Source organism: Cynocephalus volans, chromosome 6, assembly GCF_027409185.1.
Source record: "Cynocephalus volans isolate mCynVol1 chromosome 6, mCynVol1.pri, whole genome shotgun sequence".
NCBI lineage: Eukaryota > Metazoa > Chordata > Mammalia > Dermoptera > Cynocephalidae > Cynocephalus > Cynocephalus volans.
Genome location: NC_084465.1, coordinates 140420205 through 140442242, shown reverse-complemented (window position 1 = coordinate 140442242; position 22038 = coordinate 140420205).

The following is a 22038-nucleotide window of genomic DNA, read 5'->3' as shown; positions in this document are numbered from 1 at the left end:
AACCAGCTCCCCAACTTGTCCTTTGATTCTTTGAACCCAAAACTTTAACCCATAGAGTGATCTGCAAACCCCGGGGAGAGCCACACCTCCAGGATAGATTGTAGTCCCCCTGATGGACTGCCACCAAGACTCTTTTCTCTGCCTCAACCTTATAGGAGAGAAAAAGTAGTTTTCTCTCTCCCCTTTGGACAGAAGAAAAAGTAATATCTTTTCTCCTCCCATCACAAGGTTTCTGGCTGAGTCACTGCTATGGGTTAAAGGTGTCCCTCAAAAGTTCATGTTTTGTCACCTTGACCCCCACTGTGACAGTGTTAAGAGGGTGGGAAATACAATTATGGTATTTGAAAGGTGGGGCCTTTGAGAGGTGATTGGATCACAAGGACTGTGTCCTCATGAATGGATTCATCTATTCATGGAATAATGGGTTGATGGTTTAATAGGAGTGGTTCTGATGGCTTTATAAGGAGAATGAGTGAGAACATTAGCTCTCTTGCTCAGGCCATTCTTGCCATGTGACACCCTGCCTTAACTGTAGAGAGTCACCACCAAGAAGAAGGCCTTCACCAGATGTGTTCCCTGGACCGTGGACTTCCCAGCCTCCCAAACTGTACGAAATAAATTTCATTTCTCTATAAATTACCCAGTTTCAGGTATTCTGTTATAAGCAATGGAAATGGAATAATACATAGGCACTTATAACAAAAGATGGATTAACAAGAGAAAAGCATACAAATTTATTTAATGTAAGGTTTACATGACACAGGAGACTTTAGAAATGAAGATGCAAAGAAATAGAGGAGACTGTATGTTTATACTTAGGTTTGATGAAGCGTGGACAGTCGTGTAGAATTATGATAGGACAAAGGGAGTTGATCTAATGGTAATAAACAGGGGGAACCCAGCAAGGCCTCTTTGTTTAGATTCTTTTCTGTGTCTTTGTGTCTTCATTCCTTTTCTCCAGGTATGGGGAGACCCTTTTTGAATGAGGGTCTTATGTCCTGTTTTAGAAAAGGTCGGAGAATTCTTTATGGCCTGCTTTAGGGGAGAATGTCAGGAGAAGGTGAGAGAGACTCTCCTACTTCTGCTCTTTTCTCAAATGCCAAAGTGTCATATTTTGGGGGGTAGTGTGTCTTGAACCCCAACGCCCTCACAATACTTGGTTGGGATGAGCCCCTGCAACAATAGATGAATTAACAAGAGAAAAACAAATAGAAGTTTATTAGCATGTATACTTCATTGTATACATGGGCAAAACCCAGAGAAATAAGTTAAACCTCAAAGAAGTGGATCTGAATTTGGGCTTAAATACCATCATTCACTGAAACACTGTGGGAGAGGCTTATGGGGAGATGATCAGGAAAACTATGGTAAACAAAAGAAAGGTTTGTTATGCAGACTTAAGTCAGTGCCTTCTCCACTGATAAAAATCTCTAGTGATTTAGAGTCATCTTCTCTTCACAGTACAGAGGGAGACGCCCCACAAATGGAGATTTCCTTTATAGATGTAAATTTCCCTTACAAAAAGGGTCATTTCTACTCTGTTTTCAGAACTTGTCTTGTGTTTGCAGTTCCTCAAAATGATCCTTCCATCAAAGAGGCATTTTTGGGGGTGGCATATTCTGGTCTCCTACAATCATATTTTGGGGTGGCATGATTTTTGGTCTCCTACAATCTATAGAATTTGACCTATGGGGTTTATGCCTCCCAGGATGCAACCAAACCTTCTTTCTTTTTTCTTTCTTTTATTTGGGGGCGGGAGGAGGTGCTGGTTGGTATAGTGATCCAAACCCTTGACCTTGGTGTTGTAACGCTGCAGTCTAACCAACTGAGCTGACTGGCCAGCCCTTGAACCTTCTTTCTTGCCCTGAGTTTTGTGTCACAGAGACAGGCTGCGTGTGTGGATCTTACTCTGACGGGCTCACTGCTCGTTATTCAGTATTTTGGTAGCCACACACCCTCCGTCTCTGAGACAGGAAGCAGACTCAGAGGGAGGTATAACATGTCTTATTACTTTTTTTCAGTTTGGCTCTTGTTGGATTTTTCTTAACGCAGCTCCACTGGCAATAACAGCGGGTGGAAATTTCTAACAGGTTTTGGCATGAGGTTGTCTCTCGGTCTGAGTTTTCACTAGAGGGGAAGCAAGCTGATGAGGAATCCAGTTATCCTTTGCACAATGACCTAGCAATGTCTTCCCACTGCATGCAGTCCATCCACCTAGCCCTCTGTGGGTTTCGACATTCTGCACATTCTGGCCAGCCCCTTGTCCCCACCTTCCACTCCCACAGTCTGGCCTCTTTTGCCGTTTATTCTTGCCACTTTTCTTCGAGCAGGTTCTCTTTCTCTGCTCAGCTAAATCCTCTCATGTGATGCTGAGATCAAATTCCATCTCCTACATGAGGCCTTTTCATAAACCCAGTGTGCACTGAAATTCTCTGTTTTCATCCATTCATTCATTCACCGAACAGGTATTTGTTAGATGTTCATACTGTGCCAGTCACCGTGCTTCGTGGGAATCCCACGGTAACGGAGGCAGACCTGTTTCTGCCTTCAGGGGTCTGAGTCTTGAAGGAGACCTAGGCATTACACATACAAAAAATCACATAATGAAAGATTATTTCAGTCTTCCTTGTAATCCTTATAAATTAATTAGGGTAATCTTTTTATGTTTTTGCAAAAATAAAACCCAGTTCTGGACTACAGGCCCAGACACGAATTTCCTAGGAAGGTCTTGAGTTACCTCACAGAACTGAAGGGAGATCTGGAACCTCGGCTTCCCGTTGGCAGGAAGAGAGACCCTCTAGGGATCTCAGCTGCAGACACATTAGAACTTTCTCTTTAAAGCACAGCCTCAGCGTCAATAACTGCGACTTTCTATATCTATGCCAAGTTTCAACTCAGGAGAAAATTGGAATGTTTAAGCTTGAGTTAGGTGATTATCGCTAATCATTCAGGCAGGTAGAGGTGGATAAGGAAGCTGGGGCCACTGAGGGCCTTCCCTTGTGGGAGGGAACCTTTCCCAGAGTCGGGGGAATTGTTGTGATCTGGAGTCATCCTCCTGTGGATGCTGCACTACGCTCCCAGGTTCCCCTTGAAGGTTGAAGAACTTACTCCTCCAGCTCTGGGAGTGCTGTCGGCCAAACGAGAGCTTCTGGTGGTCAGCAACCCTTGGGAATTGCCTCTGCTAAAGATGTCACCTTTCCCTCTCCCACAACCACGCATACTGTGCCAGCACTTCGGGCTCAGCCTGGGGACCAGACATATGGAGCCGGGGACCGGACCCCACCCACAACCAGGCACACTGCCAGCACCAAGAAGCATGCCGAAAACATCACCTCCATGTGGGTGGGCCACCAGGGCCACCACATAACCATGGCTATCGCAAAAGTGGTTAAATACCACAACCACCACACAGATGGTCTGCTAGCCACTGAAGTGCATTGACACAAGGAGAGTCACCAGCAGAGATAAAGAAAAGAAGAGGATGTCTTTCTCCATAAAGCCCATTCCAGAGTGACAGAAGAAGATTTGCTCTATGATAATATTGGGGGACCTGATCACACCTCTCAGCATTGGACAGATCATCTAGGCAACAAATCAACAGAGTAACCATTATTCTTTCAAAAGGGGAGAAGATATCTAGGGTAATTAGAGGGGGGAAGGAGAGGGGGATAGGGAGAGATTAGAAAAGGGGCATAAAGCATAAGTATGATTTGGAACAATATATATGCTAGCAATATTGATTTGATCAACATATCTCAATGTTGAACCCCCCAAAATATGTATGACCAATTTTGATTCAATAAAAATTAAAAGAAGAATAGGGCTGGCCCGTGGCTCACTTGGGAGACCGTGGTGCTGGCAACAGCAAGCCAAGGGTTAAGATCTCCTTACTGGTCATCTTTAAAAAAAAAAAAGAAGTCACCTTTCACCCAAGGTCATGCTCCTGCCTGGGCATCCCATACCCAATGACTGGTGGGAATGTGTGGAGCTGTCTAAAGGCCTGGCATGGGACAATTTTGGAGGGACAGCCCAGCATCAGAGTTTCCCACAGGGGCCTACACCACAGCCCAACTTCTCTGTCTGCCCTGTCCTGAGTCCTTCCTTTCCTCCATAGGTGGTGGCCTTGGGAGCACTCCCTAATGACTTCCTGTACCCTAATCTCCTCCTCAGAGTCTGCTTCCTGAGCAACTCGATTGGCAACACACCCCAGTGGGATTTTATAGCTCCTTGTCATGGTCACACAATCACATTTATTATTATATATTATTGGGCATAGTTTGTTAATTACTTCACATGTTCCTTATGCCTTCTGCTATGGTCTGAATGTCCCTGTCCCTCCCCCACCCCATTCTTATGTTGAAATCCTAACCCTCAAGGTGATGGTATTAGGAAGTGGAAATTTTGGGGGTAATTAGGTCATGAGGGTGGAACAAATGGAATAAGTGTCCTTATAAAAGTGTCCCTGGAGAGCAAGCTTGCCCCTTCTACCATGTGAGGACACAGTGAGAAGACACCATCTATAAACCAGGAAGCCGCCACCAGACACCGAACCTGCTGGCACCTTGATCTTGGACTTCCCAGCCTTCAGAACTGTGAGAAATAAATTTCTGTTGTTTATAAGCCACCTAGTCCATGGTACTCTGTTATGTCAGCCCAAACGGACTAAGACACCTTCCAAACTAGACTAAAGATTTTCTGTGGGTAGAAACCTTAACTTGTCTGATATCTAGACCTCAACCCCAGGTGCAACGCGAGGCACACAGGCATCACTTAACTATGTGTTCATGGACGGACCGTCCCCAGACGAGGGACAAAGTCATGCTAAGTCTGACACGTCAAAATGTTGCTGTTTTAGAGGGATCAGAGATTTAAAATAAGATGTCTTTTAAAAGGGTTTCAGCTGTAGTCAGCAGGTTTTTTTCTTTTTTGTTTGTTCAGTAACTGGCTCATTGTTTTTAGAGACCAGAAAATTCTTTTTCCCGTTTTGGTGGCTGGACAGTATGGGGATCTGAACCCTTGACCTTGGTATTACAAGGATGCGTTTTAACCCACTGAGACAACGCAGAAAATTCTGATTAGAGAGAATGAACCTCTCTGTGATAATGTCTTTTTTTCTCTCTCTGCAGTCCAGGTTTTCCCTGTCTTCCATACTTGGGGATGAAGCCACATAACCTTATAAAATGTGCTCAAGTACATGATTCTAAGAGATGCTTCCATTCTCTGAGCAGATGTGTGTGTGCGGGTGGGGTGGGGGAAGGACACATATGCTAGACTATGACATCTTTTGTCTCAATGCCTGTATTCGGGAGGTGCTGGGTCCACAACAGCCATGTGCTAAGAAGAATGGAAAGTTGATGATAGGTTCCCAGGCTTTAATCTCTTAAATAAATGTTGTTTCAAGAAGAGGGACTTTAGGAATCAACCATCTCTGCCAGCACATTTGTGATCACGCCAATTCTAAAACAGATAAAGAGTGATTCCTTTTACCTAGAGAATGCAAAGTTTTAAAAATGGAATGAAAACATGATTTTCTAGTGCTTCGCCCAGTCTCTTAGACAGTCCCACCCCCAGTCCACTCAGAGTTGATGCTTGGGAAGTTATTACCTCCTACCCATCTGTTTGATTCTGATAAGGTGATCGTATTTCATACAGCTACCCCACAATGCAGGCACATTTTCCCCACTCAGTACACAAGTGTAGTTTCCTTTCATTCTGGAAAAATTGTGCTGTGAGCACAGCAAGGAGAATAACTCCTATGTTTTCCCTCTTGTAAGGAATGTGTTTTTATGATATGTTTTTTAATTGATTAAGAGGTGAGGGTAATAAATGAACATCTGATCCAAGTTTCAGCAAAGGACTCTTTATTGGAGTACAGACTCTAAAAAGTTATTTTAGGCAAGTACCCAGAGGCAATTTTTAAAACCATGAGACCACGATTCTAAATGAATTCTGCCACTCTTTAGAAAGAAATTAAGAGTTTCCTTCCAAGTGGAGTGGCTAGTGGGCTGAGAGGACATATTTTAAAATAGTTGGACCCAAACATAGTCTGGATTTGCATTTTTTAAAGTCTATAGTTTGCTTTTCACATATTCTCTCTCCTAGTGACTCCGGCATTGTATGGTCTAAGTAACTTTCTTACAAAGGTACCTTGGGTTTGTTTTATGAGGTGTGGAGTAGAGAGCCAGCCTGGTGCTTTGACTGGCTGAACTTTCCATCCTGCTTTAAACAACTTGGGAAAAGTCTGCTTGATTTACAATAGCAGTTACAGCTCCCTTTTGCTTAGCCAGGAATATTCTCCCACTATCAAAAAAAAAAAAAAAGGGCACATTTTGAACTGTTCTCATTCAGGTTTCTTGACTAATCATAGTAGTGATTTATTAATTTAAAAAGTTTATGTAACTAAGGGGTCTCGCTTACTAAGTGATAGTAGGATGAAAATAGGTTAAAAGATCACGTATCCTTCTAGCTATATTCAGTACAATCTTAAAGACAGGGAGTATCTACTGAGCTTATATAGAGTATGAGACTGCCTGGTTATTTTTATGAATTATTCCCATGTGTTGGGCATAACAGCCCATGATCATGCAGCAGGTGCTGCTGTCTATAACATTCACTGGGGTCTTTTCAGGCTGGTGTTTTAGGTTGTGTGCATCCACGCGGTCGAAATGAAAATTACATACACACATACATTACCCCTCTACCATCCCAAAAGACCCTGCTCCCCACTCCCCAAAATGTTTCTGAAAGATTAGGATGCCAGGCATGTGTTTGCAAAAGCTTGCTTGAGTTGATCATCAGTGCTAATACCTTTTAAATTGTGTAGTGCCTTTTCCTTATAGGAACCTTGAAGAGCTTCCTTTGTATTTATTATGTACTTGGGAAGAAAAAACTCCTATTTTGTACAGAGGTGAAAACCATGGGCATACAAGCTTCGGAGACAGTGACACGTACGAGACCAATGTGCACCCTCAGGCATGCTTCCTGCTCTAGATAGAACATAGGCTGTCTATAGCCCCCACCTCTGAGGACAGAGGCTGGGGTCCAGGCCCTTGCGTGCAAAGGTGCCTCATAGCATAGACAGCATTCAGCACATGCAAACCTACTGCCCACATTTGGGCTCTGCATTGGCCATTTGCTAGTTCTGCTGCTCTCTTAAGATCTGACTACCAAATAGATCATTCTCATGTCCTTTTTCCTTTAAAGAAAAAAAAAAAAAGAAGAAGAAGATAGTCTGCCTATTATGTATAATTCTTTGCCATAGCTGCAATTCCTTGCCCTTCTCAGACACCAAAGACAGCCTGCTGGCATGCAAGTAAGTGACATGAAAGTAGTTAGTAAGTTGGTAGAGTCGGACTCTTCTCTCATTTTATTTATTTAGTTTGCAGCCGGTCAGTACAGGGACTTATTTATTTTTTTAAAAAGGGAAATATTTTGAAAAAGCATTAGAGACCAACTCCGGGTGATATATCTGACAATTGATGCCAACACCTCAGGTGTCAGAACCTTCCAATTGAGGACTTTTGCTCCAACTAGACCAGTACAGTCAGAGCAATCAATTATTGTGGTTTGGAATTTTTACCATTTAACAGGTTTTGTTTAAAAAGGTCAAAACAGTTCCTAGTCCTAGCAAAAACTAGTTCTTGATTTAATATGTCTGTCGTTCAGTGTTTACCAATAGCAAAGTTTCAAAGAAGGGAGCTGAGACCCTTTGCAAGGACAACATGCAATTTTTTTAAGTATTTCATAGTTTTTAGCCAGACTAGATTATGTGATGTGCTCTGCTATGCCCATTAGAAAAAACATTGTTTCAGCCTACAAGAATGCTCTTCCTATTTCTGCCTGCTGAAATCATAAGATGTGTTGGGGTGCAGAAAGCTATTATCCCCAAATATGGTGCTTTGACATGATGGAATAAAGAAGCAGCCTCAAGGTTTCTCTGATTGCCATCCCTCAGTTCTCTGTCACTCTCCAAAACACGGGATGAAGCTGGTCCCTTATCTGCCTGAAGTCTGGACAAAACGAAGAAGACAATTACCTCTGGTCCTTTCCCTGAGTTTTCATTAACTTAACTCATGTCACAGGAAGGAAGACTGGAGTCTGTCAACACCCCTAGACTAACTTTTGTCACAGACCATTGTTTTCTATTTTAGTCCCATTCAGTATTTTGAAGAGAATCATCTACCAGTCACTGTCTGCTCTGCGGGCCAAGTAGTCTCAGGCCACTGTGTGTTCTCCAGGCCCATTGCACCCCCCACTAAGAATTATTTACTCTGATACCGCATTTCCACTTTCCCTATGATGAAGGGTATGTAAGCTCTGTACCCCAATGGAAAAGTGGGACATTTCTCTCATGTGATTTCCCTGTGCTTTGCCTTCTCCCAGCACGTTAGATAATAAAATTTGTTATGCCTTTTCTTCATATTAATCCAAATTTGCAGTGATTTTTGTTAATGAACCTTCAGGGGTAAAGAGGAAGTTTCCCCTTGGCCCTGGCAGATGCATCTCACTTGCCTATGCTTTGATTCAGGCTTTTCTGATCACCTCGTCAATGGAGTGATCTCTTTTCTGCACCTTCACTGAATGAACTTTAATCATTCTTTTGTGGCATTTATCATATCCTCTTTTGCACTGTTATTTGTGTTTATGTTCTGAGAGATTATAACTGAAGAGGATGGGATATGCTACTCCAAAATGTGCTACTTTGGCATAAAAATCATTTTGAGCTGAAGGCGTTTGAGTTTCTGAAATCTTTTATCTGTCTTTTCTCTTGCCAATCTGACTGTTTAATTTGCAGTCCCCCAGGGACAAAACATAAGAGGGCAGAAAAAAAGTTTTTTCTCCCTGACATGATTTTCTTGCTGGGGAAAGAGGATATACTACAGTATGTATCATGTAAAGATTTGGACAGACAGACCTGAGTGTTTGAATTTTTGCATTGGCACGTCTCTTGGGCAAATTACTCAGCCAATCTGAACCTCCTTTACTTCATCTATAAAATGGGGATAGTAACTTTACAACTTCTCAGGGCTGCTGTAGGGAGTAAATCAGACAATGTATATGAAGTGTTTAGCATAGCGTCTGGCACATAACATGTGTGCACTGAGTGTTAGCTTTGGCTACTGTTGCTTATCATGATTTTTGTAGCCTTCACAGCAAATATTTTATATTTTATGACTTCAATGACTATCGAATTAATTCGGATTGAACTTGGCACATTTGGCAACATGGGCAACAATAAAAAAGAATCAAAACTTGAACTTGGCACAGAGGCAACCAATCAAAAAGAATCAAAAAAGCAGCTATTGGAAAGTTTTCCTTCTTTCCCTTTTCTGAATTCCTGGAGCTCTTGAAGCACTCATACTTTAAACCATGTTTTTGTTTTATTTCCTCTACTAGATCCTAAATTTCTTGAGCATTGGGACTGTCTACATGTGTGTATTTCCTACAGGAATAAAGTGGGTAATTAATAAACATTTGCTTAATGAATGAAAGATTCTCTTGCTGTATTTTGCCTTGCATTTATTAAACTCCTCAGATAATTTATTTTGTGTTGGAGAAACCTGGCTGACTTTCCTAATCACTGTTCCTGACAGCAAGGGAGTCATCACTATCTTTACCAAGCTAAAAATCTGCCCTTGAAAAGAAATCGTTAGTGGAGCCAGAAATGGAATTCAGGAGTCCAGGCCAACAGTTACACGCATTTAATCTCACTTTTCATGAATGTGAACTGCTGAGGGCATCGGATAGGAAGTTGAAAAGCTCAAACTCCAGACCGTTTCAGGCAGCGGCATTAGAGGGAACATGTTGGGATCAGATCGGGAATTAGGGACAGGAAAGGTACAAAAGGTTATCTAGCCTCTACCCCTTCTGGTGCAGCCACAGGGCTTCTGGGGGTTTTGTTCTTTTTATATTTCAAAATAGGAAGGGAATGAGAAAGAAGAAGACGTATAGGGTAAATTTACATGAGAATAGGGGACTGGGGTGACGAGTAATGCCAGAGAAATTTGTATGTACTCCAAAGGCCACTGGGGTGTGTGACAAGCATTATGTTAAGCAGGAGCAGAGGGAGCACAAAGAAGGGACCAAAATAATTGTCTGATGTTCTACATCCTTTTTTTTCTGATCTAGAAAATGACAGATTCCTCCTTAACAGTTGGCAGCACTGAAAACCTTTGATTTAATCCATCTTCTTTTTCTTCTAGAGTACTGGCTGAAAAGTATTTCTAAGTAATTGCACCGTGTGGCACACTTAGGTAGCTTATTAAGGGAGCAGCATTCTGTAGGGTAAGATATATAGCTTACCTGGTCCATCGCCTTGGGGGACCAGAATCTGGACCCTCATTGTCAGGATTTTTCTCTGAAGATGGCTGTAACAATACCTGGAGGGGTTCATTAGCTTGGAACTTTATAGAGATAATAAAGGCATTAATGAAGAATGCCAAAACCCACACGTGGAAGGAGACCTAGATTCAATTTACTCTGCACCGAATGTAAGCACCATTTTATAGATAACAACTACAAACACCTTACGGCGTGGTTCTGCTATTAATTTATAATCCGTCACTGCTGGGGACTCAGCAAAACCTTTAGCCACGTGTGCCTAAGCGAAGGGTCTCCTCTGTGTGCATATTTTCCTCCTTTGTCAGCCAGGTTCTGCGTTTTGTCTGCTGACCTTTTCAGAAAGTCCCAGGCCACTCTTATTTTGTACCGGTTTGTATTGGAATTGTCGTTTATTCTGTGGGGGTGGGGAGGAGGGGACGTGCTTTCTTTTTCTGCTACTAATTGAACATCTGATCTGCAAATATAGTTTAGAGCTCAAATGACACAGTCCTTGTTAACTGACTGAAGCCTGCTAGGCATGCTCGGATCTGCGTGGCTGAGTGTCTGTCGTATACGTTGCACCAGGCTTTTCTCTGTATCTTTTCACTCTCAGACATGATGGAAGAGCTCTAAGTTCCAGGCAGCTGCAGCCTCCTGGCCTCTGCTCCTGTACAGTCTCTGGTTTGCTCCTGGGCTCTTCCCCACCAGACAATATGCTCTACGAGCTCAGCCTGTACTGTAATTAAATAATTCATTGTGGGGCTAGCTGTGAACTTATTGCTTCCCATGCTAGAGTGCAGGAGGGCAGGGACCAGTTCGTCTCTCCTCTTCACTGTTGTGTCTGCAGCATCTAGAGGAGCCTCTTGCCTATGCAGGGTCCATCAATGGTTGTTGAGAGAGTTTCTCCTCCACACTGGGGCTTATTTTGCTTACTTTGGTGGGAAGAGAGACTTCCAGGCTGAGTTGGACTAGAAGAGATTTCCCATTAGGCAAATTCAGTGATGCTGTAATAAATCGATGTAGCTCTAACTGCAGTTGCTTAAGAGTTTTTCTGTTTAGTCATTTCATGCTCATTATCTTGATAATCTTTATTATAGTTTTTGAATGGAAGGGGCATTTAAAAAGACTAAATGAAATAAAGAATTTGGGAAAGTAGCCAGCTGATTTGGGACAAAAATCATGTGTGTTCAAATATAAGGCAATATTGAATTGGAAATGGAAATACTATTTCCATTTTTCCCAATGGGAAGATTTGTTTTTGTCAACTTGAATATATAAAGTTCTAGTGATATAGAGGAAATAGTCCAATGTCTACTCATACTATTTAATTATTATTTTAATTACATTTTTAAAATGTAATATTTAACCTCAAATATCAAATGCATTACTTTCAAAATATGAAATGAAAATTGTGAATTCATACTCTCACCTATATCTTTGGCATCTGTTTCTTAAATCATTACCAGTGTAGGGAAGAAAAAATAATATCTTTTCCTTATCCATTGCAAGGTTCATGGCTGAGGCATCTATGACAAAAGACAGATTAACAAGAGAAAAGAAAGAGATCTGGCCAGTTAGCTCCGTTGGTTACAGCACGGTGTTATAACACCAAGGCCAAGGGTTTTGATCCCCATCACAGCCAGCCGCCAAAAACAAATAAGAACAAGAGAAAAGCATACAAATTTATTTAATATAATTTTATGTGGTGTGGGAGATGTCAGAAATGAAGACACAAAGAAATAGGGAAATGTGTATTTTTACACTGTTTGATGAAGAGTGGAGAGGAGGGAAGTATGGTCGGAGAAAGAGGGTATGATCTGTGATCTGATGGTAATAAACTGGGGGAGGTCGGGCAGGGCCTATTTGTGCAGATTCTTCTTGTTGTCTCCATGCCTACAAAGATAAGGATGTCTCTTTCCTCTGGGTATAGGGAGGGAGCTCTGGAATGGAGGTTTTATGGCCAGTTTCAGGGAGTAGGGTGAAGGGAAGGTGAGAGTGAGCTTCCTGCTTCTGCAGTTTTCTCTGGTGCCAAGGTGCCATATTTTGGGGTAGCATGTCCTGAACCCAATCACCAGAATCACAGTTTTTCAGGAGACTTTGTCTGCATTTTTCTAATTTGTTTATGATGCAGCACTTTTTAAATGTATGAATGACGTCACTGGAAATTCCACCCCAGGTCACAAGTAATTATTCATGTAATGTTAAGACCCATGGGTTTTTTAAAATTTCTCCTTTTGGTTTCCTGACTCATCTGTGTTCTCCACAACCTAAATAGTTTCTATATTGCTTTAGGTGATTTTTTTTTTTTTTCCTTGCAGCTGGCTGGTATGCGGATCTGGACTCTTGACCTTGGTGTTATAACACCATGCTCTAACCAATTGAGTGAGCCAACCAGCCTTTTAGGTAATTTTGGAAAGGCTTAATTACAATGACATTCAACATTTATAACTTTCATACCCTCAGGCACAATTAATGTATAACAATATGCCCTCTAAGAAATCAATTTCATTAGGTTATATCTGTAAGTGTCCAAATTAGTATTAAATGGAGTTAGGTTGATTTGTCTTCCTCAAAAAATACTTAGCAGGTCAAAATAAAGTAATGGAGAGAGTACTTCACAATATGAAAGGCTTCATGAACACTTAAAAGATTTTTCAGTCTTTTCTGGGGCTAATTTTGGAACCACCTACCCTTGCATTTGAGCATATGAAGTATTTCTTACTGGATATTCCAGGCGTATTCTCTGTGATCTAGATTAGTTTTCCAATGATGAATTCACTGGATCATTTTTGGATTTTTAACTCACCTTAAGCAATCATTAGCCTGCAAATATTTAGTGTGAAATATTTAGTGAGTGATTTTTTAAAAAGTAATTTTAAACTGATTTGCAAAGATGAATTTGCAACCAGTTAGTATTTGTATTCTCTAATTGTTTCCACCCCATCTTATTCCTCGTTTCTTCTCCTCACTACCCCCAACATGAGTGTTACCAAGGATGCAATCAATGAAATACAGAACTTTGTCCCTGAGCCTTGATTCTGGGCTAAGTCCCATATTTCAATAATTCCAGGACTTACTTCCACTCCCTCATCCATTTGAACATCTCTGAAATGAAGATACATCTTGCAGTTGATGGCATCTTACAATTACTGTTGGCCAAGTCACAGTTGTGATGTGGTTGCAGGAGTCTGGTTATAGCTATTCATATTGTCACTTTCGTTGAGTTATATGCCTTTAATTGCCATTTATGATGTCTTCGCGATCCTCACAGTAAGATTTGGTGTTGAAACAAAAGTGATTGTATTTGCAAAAATGCACGGATAAAGAGAAGTGTGATATGTGATGAAAATCTATGACTAAATAAGTCTACATAATCTCTTTCCCTAAATATAAAAACATTCTGTGGATAAGAAGGCATTGTGTCAGATTTTAACTAGCATCATTTTTTCTTCTTTTAGTAGTGTATAATGGAGTATCTAAAGAAGAGTGGCATCTTCGCTTCAATGAAATACAGCAGTATTCGCTTTGGATTGGCCCTTCAACTGCCAGCCCTTTCCTAAGAGCGATAATCCCATTCATGAGGGCAGAGCCCTCACCACTTAAGCACCTCCCAAAGGCCACACCTGTTTGTTGCACTGGGAATTATGTCAACATGAATTTTGAAGGGGACACCATCATTCAAGCCACAGCATAGATATCTTGCGTGGATGAGTCTGAAAGCCTTCTCTGACCACTGCCCTGTAGGGTGGACCATGAACAAGGAAAATCAATCAAGGTTCTGGCAGGAAACACATGCATGACACACCCAAACTGGGGACTTTGCAGAGAGTTTATTTAAGGGACCATTTACGAAGGTGTGGGCAGGACACAGGAAAATCACAAGGATAACTTAATACCTGGGGAGCCAGTAATAGTTGTGGAGGGTGGGGTTGGGTGGGATGAGGGAGTAAGATTCCCACCCTTAGGCCTGAAAAGAACCTGAAGCCTCAGTAGGAGAAGTCAGAGGAAAAGCAAAGAAGCAAAGGAAATAATTCAAATATTTAGAGAGGCACTTTAATGTGATTAAGAAAGAAGGTTCGGGATCCAAACCGGCCAGGGTTTCAATTATAGCTCTTCTACTTATTAATTGGTCTGTTGAGACTGTTAACTCTTCCCAGTATCTATTTTCCTCTTCTTCTTGGAGTTTTAGCTGGACACGTGGTTCCTCCACAGCTACAGACTATACTGCCTAGCTTACTCTGGACATGTGACTACATTTGGACCAGTGGGATGTGGTCAGAGGTTGTGTGTGCAACTGCTGGGTTGTCTTTTTTTTTTTTTTTTTTTTTGGTGGTTGGCCAGCAGGGGGACCTGAACCTGTGACTATGGTGTTATTAGGCTGACTGAGCTAACCGGCCAGCCCTGGGTTGTCTTATTAATGACACTCGATTCTAACTCTCTCTTGCCCTTTCTGCTGCCTGGGCAATGTCAATAACTGGAGATTTGGAAGCAGCTCCACCTTTTACCTCTGGGTTGTTACTTGTGAGAGAAATAAACTTCTAACTTATTTAAGCCTCCGTGTTTGTAGGCCTTTTTGTTATAGCAGCTTAGCTAATCCTTTAACTAATACATGTGTGACTTTGAATAAATTAGACAATTTTGCTAAGCTTTAGTTTAGTTGTTTTTTTTTTTAATTAAAAACAATGTTTTTAAAGATTTATTTTAGGGCTGGCCCTGTAGCTCAGTCCGTTAACACCAAGGTCAAAGGTTCAGATCCCTGTACTGGCCAGCTGCCAAAAAAAAAAAAAAAGACTTATTTTACGTCCTTTTTTCCTGTTTTTTTGGTGGCAGGCTAGTATGGGGATCCAAACCTTTGTTCTTGATGTTCTCAGCACCACACAAAAATTTATTTTAAATGACACATCATAATTGTACTTATTTATGGGATACAGTCTGATGTTCTGATACATATATTTGTTGTATAATGATAGAGTCTGGGTAGTTATTGTTTCCATTACCTTATGCATTAATCATTTCTTTGTGGAGACATTCAAAAGCCTCTCCTCTAGCTATTATGTAATATGCAATACTTAACCGTTAACTATAGTCACTCTATGGTGCGATAGAACACCAGAACTTATTCTTCCTATCTAACTGTAATTTTCTACTCGTTGCTAAACCTTAGTCTCTTTATTGTAAAGATAATTCCCTCTTCAAAGGGTTTCTATGAGGATTAAGTGAGGTAATGTATGTGAAATGATTAGCACAGTGCTTAGCACACATTCACTGAGACCGGGCATGATTGAAGGCTGGGTACTATGGTTTAAATATTTGTGTCCCTCCAAAATTCATGTTGAAATTTAATCCCCAATGCAATTGTATTAGGAGGTGGGGCCTATAGGAGGTGATTAGGCCCATGGGGGCTCTGCTCTCATCAATGGGATTAGTGCTCTTAACCAAAGGGCTTGCAGGAGTCTGTTTGGTCCCTTTTGTCCTACTGCCTTTTCTGCTATGTGAGGACATAGCAAGAGGTGCCATTTATGAATCAGAGAGCAAACCTTTACCAGACATCGAATCTGCTGGTGCCTTGATTTTGGACTTCCCAGCCTCCAGAACCATGAGAAATAAATTTCTGTTATCTATAAGTTACCCAGTCTCAGGTATTTTATTATAGCAGCCTGAATGGACTAAGACACTGTGTGTCACATGAAATAATGTAGCCAGTGAGAAAACTGCCATGGGGTGACCTTTAAGAATAAGACTGAATTAAATGTGAGCTAAGCTGTTTTCTAAGTTGTTTTCTTTTAGTAAAATTTGCTTATTCTCTTGGTTAGCAAGTGGTACTGATAACACCAAGTTCAAGGGTTTGGGTCCCCTTACTAGCCAGTTGCCAAATTAAAAAAAAAAAATTGCTTATTCTACCAGTGGCTGCTTTGGAGAAAGGATCAGTCTAAGGGGATGTGACCCACATTGTATTGTTATCAGGGTTGAGATAAAGGAACAGCAAAATGCAGAGGTAGGATGCTGAAACTAGAAATGGTCAGCAGAATATACTACCTACTCAGAATTTGAAGAAATCTTGAGGAAGGTGGGCCTGGGTTGCTTAGCCCTCTATGGAGCTTTGATCTGATCTTATTGGGATCTCAAGAGAATGGGAGACTCTAGCTGACATATTGGTGAGACAAACAGTGACTACCTTTGCCTAATATTCTTGGACATGTGTGCAAAAGTAACTCTGTGGTAAATTTCTGAAAGTGGGTCAAACAGTATTTGTTTTTTAATGTTTTTGTTTGCTATTGAGCCGACTGATTTTAAATTGATAGACAGGTTCTGATAGCCTTGCCTGTATAACAGGTACATTTCCTGCTTTTATGCATTCTCTCAGGGTTCTCTTTTTTGTCTGCTTTGGAAACTTCTGGCTGCCTTAGTGGTACCCAGAGGCTGTGAAGGGCCATAGTCCTATGTGGATAAGCAGATTTTAGTAACACAGGCCCTGGTTGTTGTTGTACCAGCCTGTTGAGGGTGTGAGGACACCTGAGTGGGGGACAGAAGATATAGGGCCTGGCTGGTTGGCTCACTTGCTTAGAGTGTGGTGCTGATAACACCAAGGCCCAGGGTTTAATCCCTGCACTGGCCAGCCAGAAAAAAGAAAAAAAAAAAAAAAGAAGAAGAAGAAGAAGAAGAAGATATAAATACTCAGGTGCCTGAGATACTGTCACTGGAGAACTTTAGAGAGGCACTGTGCTGCATGGATGTGGTTTCTGGACACAGCCATGGAGGTAGCGGGGGTGATGCCTCACATCCGTGCTGTCAGGGTGGTGTGTGAAACTGATGTCAATAGTAATTTCAGGGATTATCAGAGATGCTGGATACCACCTGGATTTAATGGGAAAAAGACATTCTCTCCCACTGAATGCCTGAAAGTAACTAGACTCTTTATGAGGTGTTCAGAGAGGTAATCCTAACATTTCTCTAATTTCCTCAATCAGGGGCAAAATTTATCCTGGCACCTCTGACCTTGTGGCTATGATGTACCCCCCTGGGACAACTCTTGCTGATTTCTAGCAGGCAGTAAGTATAAAATCTGTTTTGAGGGGCTGGCCCGTGGCTCACTCAGGAAAGTGCGGTGCTGATAACACAAAGGCCATGGGTTCAGATACTATATAGAGATGGCCGATTCGTTCACTGGCTGAGCATGGGGCTGACAACACCAAGCCAAGGGTTAAGATCCCCTTACCGGTCATCTTAAAAAAAAAAAAAAAAAATCTGTTTTTGTCTTAGGATCATGGTTAACCAACCTACTTACTAGGGTTATTTAAATTGGCTCATTCATTCCCTGCCCATCTGTTCATCAGACTCTACCCACATCTTACAGGGCTTTCTCTCCGCTCCCTGCATTAGTACCCCAATACACCCTACTACATACCCTCCTGACTTGCCTCTTGCCTTCCTAGGACTTGGAAAGCTGTTGGGAGTCCTACCACTTGGCTGAACTCTTAGCTTCAGTTTACCCCACATGGCTCTCATTAACAACTAGGCCTCAGTGGGACCTGCTGGTTTCCAGACGCTCTCTGAGGTCAGGTTCCCTGGGACACAGATCCTAGGGTGGAGATTTGCATGCAGAAGGTCCATTGAAGCATGCTCAGGGTTATCAACAACTCTGAGGAATGAAGGAAGCAGGACTGAGCACAGGGAGAAGTTGAGCTATGATGCAGTCACAGCAAAGACCTCAGCCAATGCCAAGTGGAGCTCAGGAGCTGGGATAGCCCTTTCGAATTGTCCCAAATAGAGGCATGGGGGCTAGCTCATTGACCAGTCATTGCGTGTGGTGTTCCCGTGGGGAGGTGGCATGACCTTGGGTGAGGTAGCTCCCTTTGGGAGAGGGAAGGGGCTCAGCTGTGACCTTTAGCAGCCAACATACCCAGCAGCTGGAGGATCGAGGCCTGTGCTCTCCGGCCGTCCATATCCTCTGCCCCATCCTGCTCAGCCCAGGGAGTTTGGACCACGCAGCACATCAGGCACTGTAGGCTGAGACGCTATCCTCAGGCCTTTTTGGAGCTGGATCTGATCCATCTGGCCCAAGAAACCCTCTCCCTCTTTGAAGTATACAGTCACATCTTTTGTTCCAGAAAATTCCCTCTTCTGATCACAGCATCTGGGATTTTCACATTTTTATGTAATACATTTTTATTTACTAAATTATGTGGGAATTATATGTGAAGCACTGGTCTAAGCCTGGAGAGGGACAGAAAGGTGAATTAAATTAGGTGGTTTTCCTCAAAGGGATTCACAAATTGGGGAAGGGAATGGGGGTGGGGGTGGTGGTGGAGAGGATCGTAGAGGAGTGGGAATGAGGGAGGGCTTGGTGCAGGTAAAGCCAATGAGTTCTCAGCATGGAGGACCACACTGTAACATTGTGGCTCAGTAACTCCTGCCTGGGCAACAGAGTTGACATGCAAATCCTCCTAAGTGTGGGCTTGGCGAGCAGACTTGGCAGAGGGTTATCTCCTCTGTAACTCAAAAGACCATGCATGAGCAAGACTAGAGGTTGGATTAAAATGAATGCCTCTGGATAGATATCTGTATTTATATCATTGAAAAACTGTAAGATGTAGAAAGTAGAAAGTAAAAAAACCCATGATCTCCCTACCCGGAGAAAACCACTATTAATCTTCTGATGCATTGTTTCCTATGTCTCTCTCTCCCCTTTTAAAAATGTAGAGAGATTAATTATCTCTCTCTATAATTTTGCATCCTATATTCTTTGTTGTAAAAAAATATAGCTGCACAGTGGTAAAGTGCAGCTCTGGAGTCACACTACCTGTGTTCAAATGCCAGCTCCCCTCTTAATGCCTGTGTGACTTTGAACAAGTTAGTAACGTCTCTATACCTTACTTCCTAAAAACGTGACAAGAGGACTTTTCTAATAGATTTTTATAAAGATAGAATGAGCTAATGTGTGTGAACCTCTTAACACCATTCCTGGCTCTCACAGTGTACTCAATAAATGTAAACAATGATTATTTTCCTTTATTATTACATATTTCTATAGATTACGTATGTCCATGTAATAGTCTGTCCTGTGGTTGAACTCTGGTTTACTTAACCATTCTTAACGCTTTTGTTGGACATCTAGGCAGAATCCATTTTCTTATTGTTATAAAAGATGTTACAGTGAACATTTTTGTGCATAAACAATTTATGAATTTTATATTTCTTTAGGCTAGAGTCCCAGGAATAGAATTATTAGGTCAAAGGGTAGGCTCTTGATTCTGTGTGTGTATGTTCTATTGTAAAATACAATTTTCTGCATTTAAAGTTTTGTTTATTCAATTGTGGTAAAGCCTATGAAATATTATTAGTTAATTTATTACATATGTTTCTTAAACATTTAATACAGTGTTTAACTTAATGTTTTCAGAAAGGTTTAACTAGTTTTCCTGTAATGGAATCTTTTCCGGTCTCCGAATTTATTTTCTTTTTCATGCAGAGTTATAAACCAAAGACAGGATCCAGGCTGTTGCTTAGATCATAATTTACCTGATACTATCAGTTTTGTTCTGAGCATGCCACTTACGAAGGGTCTAGAATCTCCGAATTTTGTTTATTAAACTCAGATTTCTTATACATTTCTCTACATTTAAAATGGAATTTCCTAAATTGGTCTCTACGTATATCACTGTTTATTCGCTTACATATTAAATCTATACAGAGGCTTGGGTAAAGATACTTGGGATTAAAAAATATTTATGCAATGGACTGCTCGCACTTCAGCATAGGCTCGTCCCAGCTTGCCGGCTTTAGCTGAATGACTTTCAGCAAGACAGTTCACATCTCTGTGGCTCAGTTTTCTTAAAAATACTTTTTCTTTTTTTTCTGGTGGCTGGCTGGTACAGGAGGGATTTGAACGCTTGATGTCTGGTGTTACAACACCGTGCTCTCACCAACTGAGCAACCGGCTGGCCCAATTTTCTTAAAAATAAAAGAATTGGATGGGATCAATGGTTCTCATGCTTTTTCAGCAGCAGAAACATTTTTTACATACAAATTCCATACAAAAATGATCGAGCGAGATGGTAGAGACAAAACATTTCCTACAGTTTTTAGTTCTGGGTCCTTTAACCGTCATCATCAACGTTAAAAATTACTTTTGGACAACGTGTGCTTTTGCTGCACTCATATTTTCTGGTGTGGTTCTGTTTTCATACTGAGCTGCCAGACGCAAACTTGGCTGAGTATTGACTTTTATCTGCCTTTGGAAGAGCTGAGAAGACAGTCTGCAGAGAGCCTTCTATTTCTGGAATGGCATGGCTTTTTGCTCCTATTTGTTAATGAAGGCAATTGGAAGTGCCTGGATTAAGCACCCCCCCCCCCCCATTCAGGGTGTGTACACATAGAGGGATGGGCTTTTCCCTCTCTGGGTAGCCGCCCTCCAAGCTGCTTCGTTGAATAGAAGGATCATAAAATGTCAGAAATTGAAGGCACTTATTTTGTGGATGAGAAAACTCAGCTCAAGGATCTAGATTTCCTGACTTAGTCCAGTGAAATTTTCCACGATCTTGTGGAAGGCTGTCATCCCCCCAACTTTACCCTTTGCTGGGAAGTCTGCTTTCTTCACTCGTAGAGCTGGAGAACAGTCTGAGGTCAGAATACAAATAGTTAAGTTATGAAACACTCTGCAAGTGGAACTTGGATGGTGTGAATGCCCCATTTTAAAGTTTTAAAAAGAAGTTGGTTGGCCAGAAATAGAGAAAGATCTTAATATGGATTATGTCCCCTACGTTTTATGTATTAACAGCTTGATCCTCACTGTGACTGTTAAGGGGATGGGAAATCCTATTCTGATAAATGCAAGGTGGGACCTTGAGGAGGTGGTTAGATTCTGAGGACAGTGCCTGGCGAATGGATTAAAAATAGTGGTCAGGGGCATGGCTCTGTTAAAAGGAGAGCACGTGAGGAGCTATCTCTCTCTCTGCACTGCCATTTTCTGCCACGTGAGACCCCTGCATTGCTGTAAAGCCACCACCAAAGAAGACCCTCTCAGATGTGTTGCCTGGACTTTGGACTTCCCAGCCTTTGGAACTGTAAGCAATACATTTCATTTTCTTACAAATTACCCAGTTCCATGTATTTTGTTATAAGCAACAGACACAGCCTAATACAGGGCTCCTGCTCTAAGTGAGAGTTTAGACAAGATCTGTGCTTCCTAAATGATCTCTGGTGAAGAAATACATTTTTTGCTTTCTGATCCACTGTGGACTGATACATTGTAAAATGCAGTAAAAATGAATTACTAGAAAAATTAATTTACAAAGCAAAGACATACAGAATACAACTCTCACTTTTTCTTTATTATTAGATTCAACAGATATAAACGTAATCTGCCAAATTGCCATAAAAGTTTCTAAGTGTGTACTCCCAATTTCTTGACTTGTTTTGCTGTGGATCAGTAACAAATAGTTTACAGACTGGCCCTGGATTTAAGTGACCTCTTACAGTTCTAACATTCTGTGCTTTTATTTGAAGCCCAAATAGCTGTGCCTTGAATTTACAGGGGCATTCCTCACCTATACTTAATTAATTAAATGAATGCATTATTTAATTAAACTATGCATGAAATTAAATAGTCTAGTGGGGGACATACCATCCACGTGTCTGTGATGTGGAAGAGAAGGTGGTATGTGCCAGGAGAGTGCTGGGGTGAGATGCCTGGGAATCCAGAGCAAAGAGACACCACTT